The 18,419-nt window shown below is 30.5% G+C and overlaps 1 long non-coding RNA gene across 1 annotated transcript; it reads right to left on the minus strand.

The window, feature by feature from the left end:
- Window positions 1-2,786: 2,786 nt before the first annotated feature.
- Window positions 2,787-14,594, minus strand: LOC132740257 (uncharacterized). Its single transcript, XR_009627131.1, has 3 exons — window positions 11,824-14,594; window positions 6,033-6,146; window positions 2,787-3,426 (listed from the first exon to the last, which is right to left on the minus strand). It is a non-coding gene; the product is annotated as an uncharacterized LOC132740257 (long non-coding RNA).
- Window positions 14,595-18,419: the final 3,825 nt, after the last annotated feature.

Consider the following 18,419-nt stretch of genomic DNA (forward strand, 5'->3'; position numbering starts at 1 on the left):
TTTATTTTTCACACTTTAATTTATACACATGCAGTATTACAATTAATTGTTGTCATTGCACGTTGTTAATTTTTGTGTATTAATGTTTATATACTGATACATGATGATTACGATAAAACACATTAGAAGTCGCCTGCATGTTTACCGGAAGTAATGTACATGTTACATCAACACATCTTGAAATGTTGTCTGTTTGTATCCGTTAATTTTTTAAAAATATCTCAATTAAACTGCAGAAATAAAAAACATCAATGCGAGAATGATAACACCGCAGAAATAACATACGCAGTAATTTAAAACCCCTTATTTTAACAGAAATCGCTGAATATTAAGCCTGCAGAAATAAGTACTTATACGGTAACTGGATTAGAACTCATCGACTCTAACCCCCGACTACGGACGCGGTGTATAGATATGTTGTTGTATGTGCTATAAACATATATTGTACCAGGGAGGCGGTGTATAGATATGTTGTTGTATGTGCTATAAACATATATTGTACCAGGGAGGCGGTGTATAGATATGTTGTTGTATGTGCTATAAACATATATTGTACCAGGGAGGCGGTGTATAGATATGTTGTTGTATGTGCTATAAACATATATTGTACCAGGGAGGCGGTGTATAGATATGTTGTTGTATGTGCTATAAACATATATTGTACCAGGGAGGCGGTGTATAGATATGTTGTTGTATGTGCTATAAGCATATATTGTATGTTTAACGCAATTAAATTATTTGAGTTTGAGTTTAATACAGTTTTAAAAGTTAAAAGATTATCTAAATCTTTATTTCAACAAATAATGCCAAAATCATTTAAGACAAATATATAATTATAACATAAACTTCGTATTCCAACTGAAACATCATTTCTAAATAAATGAATTAGAAAAAAACTTTAAACAACTTTCGTCATTAATATATTTGTACAATGACTGACCATTTTACGGAAGCTAATTTAGGCCGTTTTGAGTTAGAAGTTAAAAGGCAACAATTCAAACTTATTGTTTGATCTTAAAACTCAAATCTTAAAACTTAAGTCTTAGTTCTTAGAACTTAGAGGTTCCGTAAATGAGGTAAAACGCCATATTGACTGCAAGATAAACCTTAAGATGTATGTGAGGTCTGTACAGAATGTTCGAGGTAAGGTACGTACTGCTTGATATTATTTTTTTTAAAATAATAACTGGTCTGTTTATGCTACATTTTTGTTTCTCAGTGTGACTTTACCACATAGTACTACTAAGCATCTCTGAGACAAGAAATAAAACAGTTTTTGTGAAACATTTGAAATGACGTCAAATACCAAAATTTATGGTCAAACTGTCAGTCATAGAATATTATTGACAGAAAAGATTATCATAAAGTTAAATATGATCTCTATTTATAAGTTTTTAAACTGACAATTATGTTCTTACTAAATATAAACAAGATAGTAAATGTGCTAAGACACATGATATATCACCATTCAGAATTATGGGAGGGTGTACATTGGGTGGGTTTACAAAAGACTGACTTCTTGGGGGATTTTGACTTTTTATCAAATTGTCTTGGTGTAAAAATGGCACCAATAATTAGGCTATACACATAATTTAATAATCGACAATGCACTTTGCATCATTTATCATTTATCTTGACTTGTACTCTCTTTCAAATATTTTTGCTGTTTTCTTCACAGGTTAAAGTAATAAGAAGAACTTTGTGGTGTTTTCCTGGAATTATGTTGTATTATTCATTAGGATATATTGGAAATATTCAGGCTATCTGAGTTGTGTTTAAATGTAAACGTGATGTTAAATCGACTTTAAAGCCAGCCGTTGTTTCCTTGAGCAAGAAACTTTACACTCATTGCTCAGTACTGGTTTGTTCCAGGAACTGATTCGAGAGTGTGTCTAAAAGCTTATAGCTTCCTACACAATCGAACTAAAATAAATTCTGTATAAACCATAGCTAAAACTGTAATTTTATGCATCATGTAATATTGTCTTAGTCACTTGTCGTTAAAATATTACTTTTAGACAATCAACTCACTCAAACATACACAGATTTATGCTTAAGTCTGTGAAGTTAACATGTAGGAAAACATAGCTTCTGGGAGTGTAAGATCAACTTAATTTGATTGATTTTAATTTATCTTCATTCAAACAGTAACAGACCACATTTTATTTAATGTATGATACGACATCGAATTCCCAAATATTCTTTTACTATTTTAAGTAAGTTTTGTGATAATTACGTGCATGTACGACTCACTTAAACAAACAAACATTTCAAAACTTCATTATTTCATATCTGATATTTAAACTGGATTCTTATATCAGTATATAAGAACAAATAATTTGATAATAAATGTAAGATATATTACTTTGCTCAAACGCCATCCCGATATAACTATAAAATATGATAATTATAACATAAGAATTTTGCTATTATATACTTTTGATTCTTCGGAATGAACATCATATCAGTTATAAGTATTCTTCATTCTGTTTAAAATAGTATTATCTGAATAATTACTGTTGTTCTACTACATAATTAATAAAATCAAATAATATATTTTACTACAGATTTCAAAATGGATAAGAAACGAAAGTTGTTATAGACTTTTACTGTTCATGATGTGGTTAAAGTAATACAAGTATATTGTATAGATAGCTGCGTATAAACGAAGACATTTGCGACCTCACATTGAATGCTATCTTGATCATCATATTGTATGTTTGTTATTTATCTCCTTGGATGATAAATTCCATGAGATTTGACTGACAATGAAAGCAAGACACAAATAACAGATATATTACTTTTTATTACATAACATTTCTTATACATAATATACATAAATACAAATAGCAAGGTTTTTATTCAAACATATTGCACGGTTCGGATAAATATCATTAAAATAGTAAAGTCTGCTGTGTTAATGAACAGTAATTAAGGCTTTACTTAAATCCATATATTTACAAAATATGATAAACAAGATCGACAAGGAAAGGCGGCATTCAATGAACGCAGCTTAACTAATAAAACATCTGATTAAAGAACTTCTCTATACATCTATATACATATATACAATACATATAACAATAATATTTCCTAAACAATTATTGTTTTCTTTTGCAAAATAATAAAAGTGCTCTTTTTAAGACTGTTTTCATTTAAATATGAAATAAAAAAATAAAAAAAATCATTGTTAACTTTTACTTTTTGTTATTTTGTTGTTGTTTTGTTTGTTCCATATTTTTCTGAGTTAAGAAACAACAGAGGTATCTCATACTATTATTTAATTTGAAGGTCTTCGGTGGATCAATATCGATGGTTTGATTGAACAGTCTTGATTGGGAACAGACTAGTGTCGATACAAAGTGTTGAATTTCAATAGGGTGTTTGACATGACAACAGCATACTCATCCATAGAAAGCATCGCCCCTATATACAGAAAACAATGTAGTAAATAAAAGAAGTTTAAGTATATAATAAGGTCCTTAAACTATGTTTGCATAACAATTTGTAAAACGTTATACAAAAATATAGTATATCACAGTCACACTATCTTTTTAAAACAGGGACTTGAAGTACTTGAAGATAAGATATTGATTTAGCAACTGATTAATATCAAATGAATTGATCCTAAGTGGGCACATACAAGTACTTGTATTTCCGATATTAATTAAAACATTAGACATGTATCATTTGGATATTATGAATTAATACCCCTCACCTTTTTCGTAATGTTAAATTCCCATAGACCTCTGGGAATTATGCTTACTGTTAATGCAAGTGTACCACGTGGCTACGAATTCTGTACTGTTACATAGGTAACAGTACTTTTTAACATTAAAAATCTGGTCACGTGGTCTATTTTCTAAAAAAAATAAAAATAAAATGGCCGCCATTTTTTTCTTGAATCATTCTTATTTTCGACGAAAGGGCATCGCCGAAGTAACTATTACTATAATAAAATTAAGTTCTTTGCACCCTTGAGTCCCTTTAGCGTATTAAATGTCTTGTTGTTGAATAGTCAACAGGAAACATCCGTTTTCAACGGAAGTAATTGTAATGTAAATTATTTTGTGTCAAACTGGAACATGCAGACAATAAGAGCATGCAACAAAGGATAATTTAAAAAATTTAACAAGTGAAACGTTACAGATAGAGTTGTTGGACAGACATCTGTAGGATATCATCGTTATTTTCTAAATGTACTTTGTCAAAAAACCATGCGAAGAATATTCTGGATGCAGAAGGATCAGATTTCACTGATCATAACCTTATAAAGGGTTAGTGTTTTGTTTTCTGAATAAAACACAGCTTATTTTATGTTTATGACTGGTAGATAACATCACTTGCCTAAAGAATAAAAGAAAAACAGCTTCTCAAGTAGGCCTACAGTGCACTTAAAACTTGCAAGGTAAGGACAGTTTAGTTATTGCTTCTTTTGGCTTATTTTTGTTACAGTTAGATTAAGTTGACAAATTCAGATCATTACAGTATTTGTTCGGGGTAATAAGATAAATAACACATGGGTTTGTGGGTAATAGTAAAAATATCATCCCTCGTATAAATACTGTATTTTCCTCGGGATGATATTTTTAACGTTACCACAAACCCATATAATATTACCAGAAATTAAAATTAGGATAAGAGTTCTAACATGATATAGTGCGAACTTAAACATGACGAGTAATTATATGTTGTTCTTGAAAACTTTATTATCTACGTATATCTTGATGTGTCATAAAGGTGATGTATGTTACACATACCAAAAACATCCATATATAATTATTTCGAGATTTGTTTTCACATATTATTATTCTTTCAACATAACTATTTACAGTATTACAGATTTGTTCTTTTTTCTTTACTGGTTTTATGTTTATAATTAATTTTATAGTGAAAGTCATACGACACGAGCGGTGTCGTTTTAAGAGGTAAATTAAACAAGAGGGCCATGATGGCCCTAGATTGCTCACCTGACCCATTAAACTCATCCAAACAATTACATAGACAAGCATTCTGACCAAGTCTCATGACAGGTGAGTCAAAAATGTGACCACTACAGTGTTAACAAGGATTATCCATATTTGAGCAGTGTGACCTAGTTTTTTACCCAGGTGACCCATATTCAAACTTGACCTAGAAATCATCAAAACAAACATTCAGACCAATTTCCAGGATACTTGCATCAAAACAGTAGCAACTAGAGTGTTAACAAGATTTTTATATTTTTAGCTCCGGTGACCTAGTTTCACATGAGATTTCGAACTCATCCGAGCGATTACCTAGACAAGCATCCTGACCAAGTTTGATGATAATTGAGTCGAAAATGTGACCACTAGAATTTTAACTAAGTTTTTCAATATTTGGGCGGTGTGACCTAGTTTTTCATCCAAGATGACTCATGTTCGAACTTGACTTAGAAATCATCAAAACAAACTTTCAGACCAATTTACAGGATATTTGGATTAAAACAGTAGCCACCAGAGTGTTAACAAGATTTTTCTATTTTTAGCTCCTGTGACCTAGTTTTTCATCTGAGATGACCCATGTTCGAACTTATGCAAGCTATCACCTAGACAAGCATCCTGACCAAGTTTGATGATGATTGAGGCAAAAATGTGACTGTTAGTGTGTTAACAAAGTTTTTCTATTTTTAGCTCCTGTGACCTACTTTTTCATCCGAGATGACCCATGTTCGAACTCATCCAAGCTATCACCTAGACAAGCATCCTGACCAAGTTTGATGATGATTGATGAAAAAATGTGATCGTTAAAGTGTTAACACGGTTTTTCTATTTTTAGCTCTGGTGACCTACTTTTTCATCAGAGATGACCCATGTTCGAACTCATCCGAGCTATTACCTAGACAAGCTTCCTGACAAAGTTTGATGATGAGTGATGCCAAAATGTGACCGCTAGAGTGTTAACAACAAAATGTGAACGGACGGACGACGGACGGACGACGGACAATCATCGATCCTAAAAGCTCACCCTGAGCATGCTCAGGTGAGCTAAAAACGTAACAATACAATTACCTGACGGCACAATAGCATGAATAGGCTTGTGGAGTAAAACAACGCCATCATTTTGCCGATGCTTTGATGTTACCTTCACAGGTATATCAGCTGTTTTACACATGACCTTTGGTCCTAGATAAATGATAATAGCATAGACGATAGTTGTTAATTCATATTTCAACAAATTCGTTCAGGAGAGGGTTTTATATAGGCTTAAGCAATTTATGTATTGTAATTTTATAAATATTGAAGAAGAAATAAATTTTGTTTAGGCCAACAAATTCATAATTCATGATTACTTATCTTCAAGGAAGTCCTGTCAAAATGAATGGAATGTAATTGAAACTTAACCATTTGTAAGAAGGGGGATGGATATTTTATTGAATATAAAATAAAGAAGAGGAATGTAGAATATAGCTGTTTAAAATTCTTAATTAATTTGACCACACTTTCCTGTCTCCTTGTAAATGAAAATGTCATTCACTTGTTAATGCTTGTACATTTTCTAAAGAACTGGAGAGGCTCGTTCAGCTTTCAATCTTTGTAATAGGTATGGCCTATTTCCCACGGTGAGCATAAACTCACTTTTTTCGGCCGAAGGGCGGTTTGTTTTCAATTTGACAGGAAAGACGAGTTTTCATTGTTCATTTTAAAATAACAAAGTGAAATCTTGGAATCTCATTGGTCACTCTAAACTAAAATGTAAGGGATAGTTCTTGCCATTCATGAAATAAAATGAAAAGGGAAGTTCTTAAATAAAATGAACAGGATATAACTCTTAACTTTTAGTTAAATTGCTCAGATATTTAAGTTCTGTTTAACAGTACCTCTTGCATTCAGATCTCATTACATTTCTAGTGAACAATTTATTTTACGTGAGAACATACTGAGTTTATTTCACACAAGATTTAAGTTTTAAATTTTGTCCAAAAAACGAGAATAATAGCAGACCTTTTCATGTATTTTAACAATGGTAGGATACTACGTCATCGCGCACCTGCTGAATGCTCCCACTTTGACCATTTTTACGTCGACTCGAAGGTAAAATACAATTTTATCATAAGAAAACGTAAGAGTATAAAAAAATCATGTAGCACACCAAAGACAGGCTATATTACTTGAGATAATTGTAAAAAAAAGTTTATAGATTTATTGCCTGGTTTAGGCCTGAAAACGGGATAAATGTTTTTCTCTGAATGCTCCCACTCGGACTTTTCCCGAAACATATATGAAATAAGGTTGAAAACCTGCTTGAAAATTATTTTTAACGTACCGGAATATAAACCGAGTTATGTTTACACATTTTTCTAGATTAGTTTCAAATATTTCTATTCAAAATTCAGTTTTTTAATTTTTTTTATAAACATTGAAAATGCTCCCACTCGGACTCGATTTCAGAGATGCTCCCACTCGGACCCAAATATATACATTTTGAAAGCACGTTGCTGTGTTAAGTTTTTATGGATTATTTTTACAATTATTACACCATTCAGTCAATAACTACTGTGTTTGGCAACATTAACGTTTTCCTTCTTTTTACGAGATCACTTCTTTGATTCTGAAGAATGACGTCGACGGACAGGAACAAGGTGTCATGGCAAAGTTGCAACTGACAGGATCACTATACAAAAAGGTGCACCTGGCTTGTGTTGGATCCGAAGGGATGATTCAAAATTATTGCCAACAACAAAGCTAGGACTATAAGACTTTAAATGGACAGTTTGGATCTCAAGAATAAAGTTTTGTTTAGATGTTAAAAAAATGGTGGTGTTTTATAAAGAAGTCATTATACATTGTTTAGTACCATACTGGATTAAGATTCTGTTGGACTCGTACACATATTAGAGGCCTGCATTTATTCAATAATTGCTGACTTTAATATCTTGTTAATAATTTAAAACCCAATGATTTGCGTGTTTGTTAAACTTGTGATTTAGATTTTAAAACAACATAATGGTACGTTTATGAACATAAAGAAGTCAATATCTATCGGTTGATTTGAATAGTTTATTAAAGAACAACATGTAAATCATTTTTGTCATGAACTGGTTAAAAAGTCAATGTACTGCCATACCATGGCACATAAAGCATGCATCACAATTATTGACAACTTGGAAATTTTAAGTATGGAAGGTATCATGTGTACGTATTTTTACCTAAAATAACAAAATTAAATTAATAAGAAAACAAAGATCACAGTTATTTCTTTATCACATCACAGTCTTTACCATATCTTGGTAATAGAAGATCCTGATAGTTATATTTCAGGTTGTTACCAATTGAAATTTCAAATATATGTATATAATTATGCTACTGAAACAGTTTTCAAACATTAAGGAATATGAAAAATACGTACTGCATATGATTGTCCACATTATATGTAATCATTAAAATATACATTTATGCATTCATTTCTTATTGAAAAATTCAACTTACACTTAATAGAAAATATATTTCTAATTATCTCCCTTTATGAAATGTAAATTCGGTATTACAAATAATTTAATGCTTTTTGGAACATAAAATATTGATAAATCTTCATTTGACGTTATATTTATGAAATAAAACCATAGGAAAATGAGTTCAAGATATTTAAATGACATTAAAATAATAACAATCATACAAGAAGGAATCAAAGACAGTAAAATCCCCCGCCGAAAAGGAGAAAAAACATTTCATGTTTACCCATTATTCTATATTTGTTTCAAATATTTCTATTCATAAGTCCGTTTTTCTTAATTCTTTTTATAAAAATAGAAAATGCTCCCACTCGGACTCAACTTCAGAGATGCTCCCACTCGGACCTAAATATAGACAAATTTTGAAAGCACATTGCTGTGTTAAGAAATTATCATTTTTTCAAAATATCTTTATATTTACGTTCATATATTCATATAATCAGTTAGAATTCAATGAAACAGCATTTTTAAAATACGATACCAATATTTAGATCACTAAAGTTGTGACATATTTTATCATAACAGTCTCGTAAATATGTCTTCTTTCGGACTAAGAATAAGAAAAAAAGTTGTGTTGAAACAATTCCGCGTTTAATAGAGTCGCTGGAATAAGAAACAAATTTATTATACATTTTGAAAATATAATAACGTTTTGTTTTGCAGATACCAACTGTGAATATATCTCAGTGAGGAAGAATACTCTAGAAAACACAAGAATAATAGTTTTTTGAAGTAATTGTCTTTTGTACAGTTTTTTGCGTTAATTTTTGGACAATGTGTCATAGAGGATCAAGTCATCTGAAATTTCACTGAAGGATTGATTTCAATAAAGTAAAATACCGCAAAGAAGAGTTATTGCTCTTTGTATTCACTATGATTAGTTTGCAAGGACCATACCTCTAAAGGTATTTGAGATATAAACTTGAAACTTTATATTAAACATGTTTAATAGAAGTGAATAGCAGAGCATAAGGACCAGAAGTGTTAACTTAATGCTTCTTTGTTGTTTTTTCTTTGTTTGATTTTTTTTTCATGGGAGTGTTATTTGTGTCATGATTTATTATGTCTAGGCTATAACTTTTCATTAGTTTTCACGAGTGTCATTACTTCGAATTTTAACATGTATGTAAGGGTTACTTCCCCTTATAAATGTTTTTTCTCCTTTTCGGCGGGGGATTTTACTGTCTTTGATTCCTTCTTGTATGATTGTTATTATTTTAATGTCATTTAAATATCTTGAACTCATTTTCCTATGGTTTTATTTCATAAATATAACGTCAAATGAATATTTTTAATATTTTATGTTCCAAAAAGCATTTAATTATTTGTAATACCGAATTTACATTTCATAAAGGGAGATAATTAGAAATATATTTTCTATTAAGTGTAAGTTAATTTTTCAATAAGAAATGAATGCATAAATGTATATTTTAATGATTACATATAATGTGGACAATCATTTGCAGTACGTATTTTTCATATTCCTTAATGTTTGAAAACTGTTTCAGTAGCATAATTATATACATATATTTGAAATTTCAATTGGTAACAACCTGAAATATAACTATCAGGATCTTCTATTACCAAGATATGGTAAAGACTGTGATGTGATAAAGAAATAACTGTGATCTTTGTTTTCTTATTAATTTAATTTTGTTATTTTAGGTAAAAATACGTACACATGATACCTTCCATACTTAAAATTTCCAAGTTGTCAATAATTGTGATGCATGCTTTATATGCCATGGGATGGCAGTACATTGACTTTTTAACCAGTTCATGACAAAAATGATTTACATGTTGTTCTTTAATAAACTATTCAAATCAACCGATAGATATTGACTTCTTTATGTTCATAAACGTACCATTATGTTGTTTTTAAATCTAAATCACAAGTTTAACAAACACGCAAATCATTGGGTTTTAAATTATTAACAAGATATTAAAGTCAGCTATTATTGAATAAATTCAGTCCTCTAATATGTGTACGAGTCCAACAGAATCTTAATCCAGTATGGTACTTAACAATGTATAATGACTTCTTTATAAAACACCACCATTTTTTTAACATCTAAACAAAACTTTATTCTTGAGATCCAAACTGTCCATTTAAAGTCATATTGTCCTTGCTTTGTTGTTGGCAATAATTTTGAATCATCCCTCGGATCCAACACAAGCCAGGTGCACCTTTTTGTATAGTGATCCTGTCAGTTGCAACCTTGCCATGACACCTTGTTCCTGTCCGACGACGTCATTCTTCAGAATCAAAGAAGTGATCTCGTAAAAAGAAGGAAAACGTTAATGTTGCCAAACACAGTAGTTATTGACAGAATGGTGTAATAATTGTAAAAATAATCCATAAAAACTTTACACAGCAACGTGCTTTCAAAATGTATATATTTGGGTCCGAGTGGGAGCATCTCTGAAATCGAGTCCGAGTGGGAGCATTTTCAATTTTTATAAAAAAAAAATTAAAAAACTGAATTTTGAATAGAAATATTTGAAACTAATCTAGAAAAATGTGTAAACATAACTCGGTTTATATTCCGGTACGTTAAAAATAATTTTCAAGAAGGTTTTCAACCTTATTTCATATATGTTTCGGGAAAAGTCCGGGTGGGAGCATTTTGAGAAAAAACACTTATCCCGTTTTCAGGCCTAAACCAGGCAATGAATCTATAAACTTTTTTTACAATTATCTCAAGTACTATAGCCTGTCTTTGGTGCGCTACATGATTTTTTGATACTCTTACGTTTTCTTATGATAAAATTGTATTTTACCTTCGAGTCGACGTAAAAATGGTCCAAGTGAGAGCATTCAGCAGGTGCGCGATGACGTAGTATCCTACCATTGTTTAAGTTAACGATGTTCTATTTTATATGATTATTAATGTTTTCAACTGATAATTGTTCATAATTTATATATATTATTGCATATTAATCAAGTATTTATAAAAAATAATTACCTTACCAACTACGTAGATATTGGAATAAGAAATTGAGTTTATTTACCGAAACACGACAAATTTGTTGAAAAACACATACATCTTAAAGCTAATATTTTTCAAGGTAACCTACATGAAATTACTATGTCATTGTTATGCAAGCAATGCTAACATTTCTAAATGACTTTGCATGGATAACTAAGACCTAGTGTATGCAAGTTAACCAGTTTTACTTCGGCTGAGTATCTTTTTTTCAAAGATACTTCTTGTTTCAATTATTTGAAACCAATCAAAAGCCCAATATAGTTTTAATCACTTATTATTTTATTTATGTTTTCAAATCTAAAACAAGGTCAATTTTGTTGCTTTGAACTAAATCAATTACTACTGAAAAAAGTTCTTTACCTTGGACATTTTCATAAAAGTCATGCTGCCCTCTGTTAGTTTGATCTGCAAGGATTCCATGGGTCCCTGAAATGAAATAAAACACTTGATTTCCATATTCATTTATATCCATGTATTAAATTCTCAGAACACTTAGTGTTTTAATAGTTTTTGTTTAAAGTATAACATAAACTGTAGGCAAGAGGTGTGTTCAAAAAGTACATCTACATGTCTTTATCATTTTATTTATTGTTTTTTGGAGTCTCATCTATACATATAAACATATTATTAACAAGAGCCATGTTAGCATGGTCATCCCCCGCCTAATGTGTTTGCTGATTTGAAGAATGTATATGTAGTAGAGCAGAATAATTCAACTTAAAGAGGTCTTTTGTAATGAAAACTGATGGCTGATTTGAAACCAATGTGAATACTGATGGCTGAAACTAACAAAGGAAATAACTGCAAAATAATGCAAGGTAGGTTATCATTCTCGAGTGGTGCACTCCTCCTCAATGAGATCTATCCACCTATGAAGTTTCAAGTTGATACCTCTGAAACTTTTTGAGATAAGCTACGGACAAAAAGTATTAAAATTAACAAAGGACAATAACTCAAAAATTATAAAGGGTAGAATTATCATTCTTGCACACAGCATTCCTCTTCAATAAGATCTATCCACCTATGAAGTTTCATGTTAACATCTCAAAGACTTTTTGAGTTATGCTCCACTCAGGTGAAAAATTAAGTATGAAAAATAACAAAGGGCAATCACTCAAAACTTATGAATGGTAGAGTTATAATTATTGTGCACTGTACACCTCCTGAGTGAGATATATCCACCAATGAAGTTTCATGTTGATATCTCAAAGCCTTTTTATGTTATACTCTGGACAAAAATTAAGTTTCAAAAATAACAAAGGGCAATAACTGACAAATTATACGGGGTAGAGTTATCATTCTTGTGCACTGTACTCCTCCTCAATATGATTTATCCATCTATAAAGTTTCAAGTTTAAACCTCAAATACTTTTTGAGATATGCTCCGGACAAAAATGTCGGACGAAAGGACGGGCGGACGATTGGATGGACAGACGGACGGAAGCACAGACGGACGGAGATCGTTTCTATATAAAGTACACACTGCAAAATTAAAATACATGTATAGCCATTCTAAAATAGAACCACAGTTGACGATTTATTTTACTTCTAAGAGTGACAAATCTCTACACCACAAAACAGGAGAATTGTATGCACTGCAGATTTGTCTCCCTTAGTTGCACACATTTCTTACACAACAAGATATATTTGTATTTCCCTTTTATATACATAATGATAAGATACAGGTAAATTAAATAGAAGTATCTTTGCTTATCATATTAAAAACTTAAAAACATATGTAGAAGAATTGAGATATAATAAAAAGCCAAAATGTCTCGCAGTCTAAAACATGGGTGTAAAATAATGGTGTGTGACTGATAAGAACAGAGCAAATTAAGATTAACAAGAAAACTTCAGGTATGTATAAAAACATTGCATATATAATTAAAACAATATACAACAAGGCTACTATAAACATTAGGACAATATATCACATGTACAAGACAGGGTTTTTTCTGATTACTAATGATATAAAACAAGTTTTCTTTTATTTAAGATGTTACAGCAGGTTATGGCACCTACTATTGCTATGCCTGCAATCCAACCTTATCAATATCGGTTAAATGATCAAGACACCATTACAAAGTCTGTTTACCGATTGGAGTAATTGTAATCCAATTGAATCATAAAGAGGGCATTGTAACAATTCATGTGCTTCTTCCCCAACTATATTCTAACAATGGAAGCAGGTTCTTTGTTCTACTAGAAGTCCGTTATATCTTCCTATAGTATGTCCCATTAAAAAATTAAAAATACCCATTGCACTTCTAAAGTTTGCCAAGGAACCTCTGTAAGATCTATTATAGACAGCTCTAACATAATGTCCTGCATGTAAGGATTTTTGTGTGTCTGAACCTGACTTGATGTATCTCATTTCATATCAGTTATCCATTTTTGAACATAGTCATCATAATTTTTTTTTGTGGAAGCAGATTTTAGGTATACATTCTTTCGAATAAGGTGTATCAATCTTGCAAAATCTATCATATTGTCTAAACGTCTGACTGACCTTAAAAATTCCAATTATTACATCTTTTATTTGACACATGCATTTTTTATTCAGTATGTTTGAATTCATTAAAGTGTATCTACAACAATTTGTCAAAGCAGTTTTCCATAATGAGTACGTAATAGTTTTCCAACCAATATCTCCAGAAGTTGCTGCATTTTGAGTATATCTCCCGACATTTAAATAATAACGAGCAGCCCTATTTCGTACTGCATTTATAGAAACAAGAAAAACATTCATAGCCCCAAATAGCCGAGGCAAATGTATTTACGGGCCAAACAGTAGCCTCATACATTTTGTAAAAAGGTTCATATAAGATGCCTCCAAATGATTTTATTATTGAAATCAATATTGGCAGACTTTGATACTGTTTCAGCAATCATGGCATGGTATAAATAATCGGTTTAAACAAGTCTCAGATACTTATACTGTTAAACATATTTCAATGATACATCACTAATATTAAAAATAAATTCGGTTTAAGAAACATTTAAATTCTAAAGTGCACAATATTAAACAGGATTGGCATGTCGTAAGTTTTACACCACCGTAAATCAAGTATATGTTTTGTAGTTATTTTTGTAAAATTTATTGAAAACAATATGAATATGTCTAATAAAGTACTGAACAAGCTTGCCTGATCCGGGTGCATCAGAAATGTTCTGTGGAGATGCAAAACTGCTCAAATGTCTTCCTGAAATTAAAAGTTATTTTCAAATATATATTTCAACAGATGGTCATATAGGTACCTTAACCGTTGAATTCAAAAAATGTTTTAACAAAACTTTTAAACAAAATAATGCGTTTATTTATTTTTTTTAATTTCATATACCTATAGACTCTTTCAATTAAATGAAATATATGCATATTCTATTTGCCTCTGTAATCCTTAAATATCATGAACATATCATTTAATTTTGTATGTAACTATGTTTATACTACATGTATTAGTTTTAAAGATATTGAAATTCTAAATTGAATAATACATAAAAAATATAATTGATGTAACGTATTTAACTATAAGATGATACAACTGATGATGCATCAAAGACGAATTCTCTTTATATCAGGACTTTTTACAACGTATTCCCCTATTGACTTTTTCGCTGATAAACTATCTTAACACATAAACCACGAACGCTTTGTTCTAATATTACAGTAATATTACAGTTAATATTACATATTACAGTAACACTAGTGTTATACCTATGCACATGAGGTAACTATTATCTCAAATACACTGTCAACAAAATAAACAATCTTGGCTGACTGTCTGCTATAAGACTGACTAAGTTCTGTTCAAATCACTTCTGAATGAAATTATAACAACAATTACACTGTCACCGAAAGATAAAAATCCAGTCATGCAAAGCTTACCAAAGTAAAGTGAAACGCATTTTATTGGCATTCCAAGCCTTTTTGAAAGTTTTTGGCCGTTCAATCATGAATCCAACATATTTTTTCAAAAAATGTTTTAAAAAGCTTCATCAATTGATATGATGAATAACAAAAATGACTTTAAAAAGGAAACTCTTAACATGTGAATTGTACGAATGATCACCAAACATACGAAATACTTTTCAATCTTTATGCCATGTTTTTTTTCCAATCTAATAAAAGTGGAAACGATATATTATAATAAATATGTAAAAAGATAAGTTTACTTCTGATGAAGTATGTTGTTAGGAAAAATAAATTATTGTAATAAATATCTCAAACAATGTTTATAAAAAATACTTGCACGAGATGACTTTTTCTGAAATCTACCAACCATCCATTGGCTTAAAACGTAAATCAAAAGTCTAAAATTATTATTACATGTATTACCAAAAATTATCTTACCTGACATCCTAAGTTAATCAAGTAAGTGCCAAGAAATAATTAAATGAAATTATAACAATAATCTTTTGAAGAAACTAGGTTCTATCTATCTCCACTTGTTGATGGTATAGCGTGATTAGATTTGTAGGTCATTTGTGCGACAAAGTTTACGTAATTTAAAACAATTAACAATTGGAAAATGATCTTCTCAGACCGAGATAATGAATGAACTAAAACGCATCACTTATGATTTGAAGCAAAACTAAATAACTCACAAAGGCACGTCACGGATATAAACTTCATATTTTAATGATATGACTCATATATACGGAATATTATGTTGAAGTGGCTTTTTGAGGCTTTGTATTTTGCTACGAGCAGCGGTGGAAAATTGATATTGGAGCGAGATATAAATTTTCCAACGTTACGAGTAGTAAAATACATAGCCTCAAAAGCTACTACAACATAATTTTCCTTTTATTATGTACCTTTTCGTTTTATTCAGAAAATGAAATGTAGTTGTCAAAAAAATAAATTCTTGCAAAACCGGCCACGCCCTTAATAATTTTGGTTCCCGTTTCCAAATGCAACGTTATACAAAGCTAAGAGCGGAACCAACGTCAAAATAGTCCGACACTTCCATATATGGTACCGTATTTGTCACTAACATAATACGGAAATTTCTATCCGTTGAAGCGTATTTGCGCTTTCCTTGTATTTTAGGGAGAAAATGTATAGGTATATAATAAAGATTTGTATGTAGGCTTAACAAAATAACATGTTTTGATTAGGTATTAGTGAGAATAAGGTTTAAGGTCTCAACAGACGATATACATGTATCTAGTTGTACAAAACTAATTAAAGATATGATGTACAATTTTAATAGTAATACAACTCTTGCATTTAGACCGTAATTTAACATTGTATGAATCATCAGGTTTCCATCCAAAACAATTCCCTCCAAATGGATTCCTTACAGAATTTACTCAATATTATTACTGGAATTTATGTAAATGTCATAACTGATGGTATTGACCAATTAAGAAGATTATTCAAGAGGCAGACCGTGGATAGCATGGAGGGAGCATTCAAATAACCATGTTTTGGAATGAATAAATAACTGAGCACCCTAAAGCCTGTTCTGTATTTTGGTCTCACGGTGAAAAATATTTTTTCTTCATGAATAATGATTGAAACTTCCCCATTTAAAAAGACAATAAGTTTGTAATTGTCAAATGGTAAGAATTATTATTATTTTCAATTTCTAACTTTACTTCGCACGAATAATGAATTACTTACCTAATTCAAGTAAAATTCAGTATATTCTTTCTCCGGAATTTATCAGAAACAAACATATGATTAACATAATTGGGCAGTCTTATATATTTCTCAACATGTATATACATGTATTTTACATTAAACGTTTATATTATCAAGAAGTGGTCAATCACCATAATAATAGAACCTTTTATGAAGATGTCGCTACCCAAGCTAACAAATGGTCCCTTAAAGTCATTTTTTTAAATATCTATTTCCTCTGCTAAAATAGTCATACAAAATTTAATTTCAAAGTATATGCCGAGAAAATCAATACATGTATTTCCTGTACACTGATTTTTACTAGCAGGTACTAGAGTACGAGCACTTACCAATATAACAACATGTTCATGGCGATACATTTGTACATGTAATATGATAATTTTCATGGTTATACTGAAAAGAAAGTGTCATTTTCATATCTGAATATTGAATTTAACTTTAGCCTGTGTAAATGGGACGTGAAGTGGTAGATTCAAGTGGTAGTAAAGCCATTGTCGTTCATGACACGGTTGTTTAAATCGTGCCTATAACATTAACATAACAGATTTTGCCAAGTTGTTAAAAAAAATATTTTTCTGCCAAACTACGTGTAGTCCTTTAGCTTGGTAAGAAAATTTTCTATACTAATGACAGGCGATAATGACGTACTGTTAGTCAACATAAAACGTTATATATACATGTTATAGAAGTATGCGTCTACTGTTAAAATATGTCTAAGAAAAATATTGTTTTGTAACATTTGATGATAATATTCTTATTTTACAAGTTAAAATGCAAGTTATCAATTATAAAGTATACATGACATCAAAATGAAAACGTTTTGTCTAGCTATAAACAGGGCATAGTTGGTTTGCAGAACAGTCTTGTTACTTATTAAGCATTGGTCCAGAAAACAATAAGAAATAGATAATTGTTTGTATTAAGTTTGTGCTATTAATTTAATTTGTATTTGACAAGCTTACCTAATTCGAGTGCTTCAGAAGCTGTCACACTATCCGCTTACCCTCCTGTAACTAAAAGATATTATTATGATTTTAATTATAATCCAGTTATGTTTTCTTTCTTGATATCCATAATTTTTATAAAAATGAATATAAAATATTAAAAAGGGTTTATGACAAATAAGACTAATGGGTGTGTACATTTTTCAATATTTTAGCTATCCATTTGTCACGTTCGACAACAAAATACCAATGCTATCTGTTCCTGTTATGTGTTTGTAACTTTTTATGTACTCTTTTAAAACCGAATAAACATGTCGAATTTAAGGGTCATCATGTCTAAATACCGGACCGTCACCCTGAAT

Source organism: Ruditapes philippinarum, unplaced genomic scaffold (genome assembly GCF_026571515.1).
Source record: "Ruditapes philippinarum isolate M1 unplaced genomic scaffold, ASM2657151v2 ctg7817_1_1_1_1, whole genome shotgun sequence".
Lineage (NCBI taxonomy): Eukaryota > Metazoa > Mollusca > Bivalvia > Venerida > Veneridae > Ruditapes > Ruditapes philippinarum.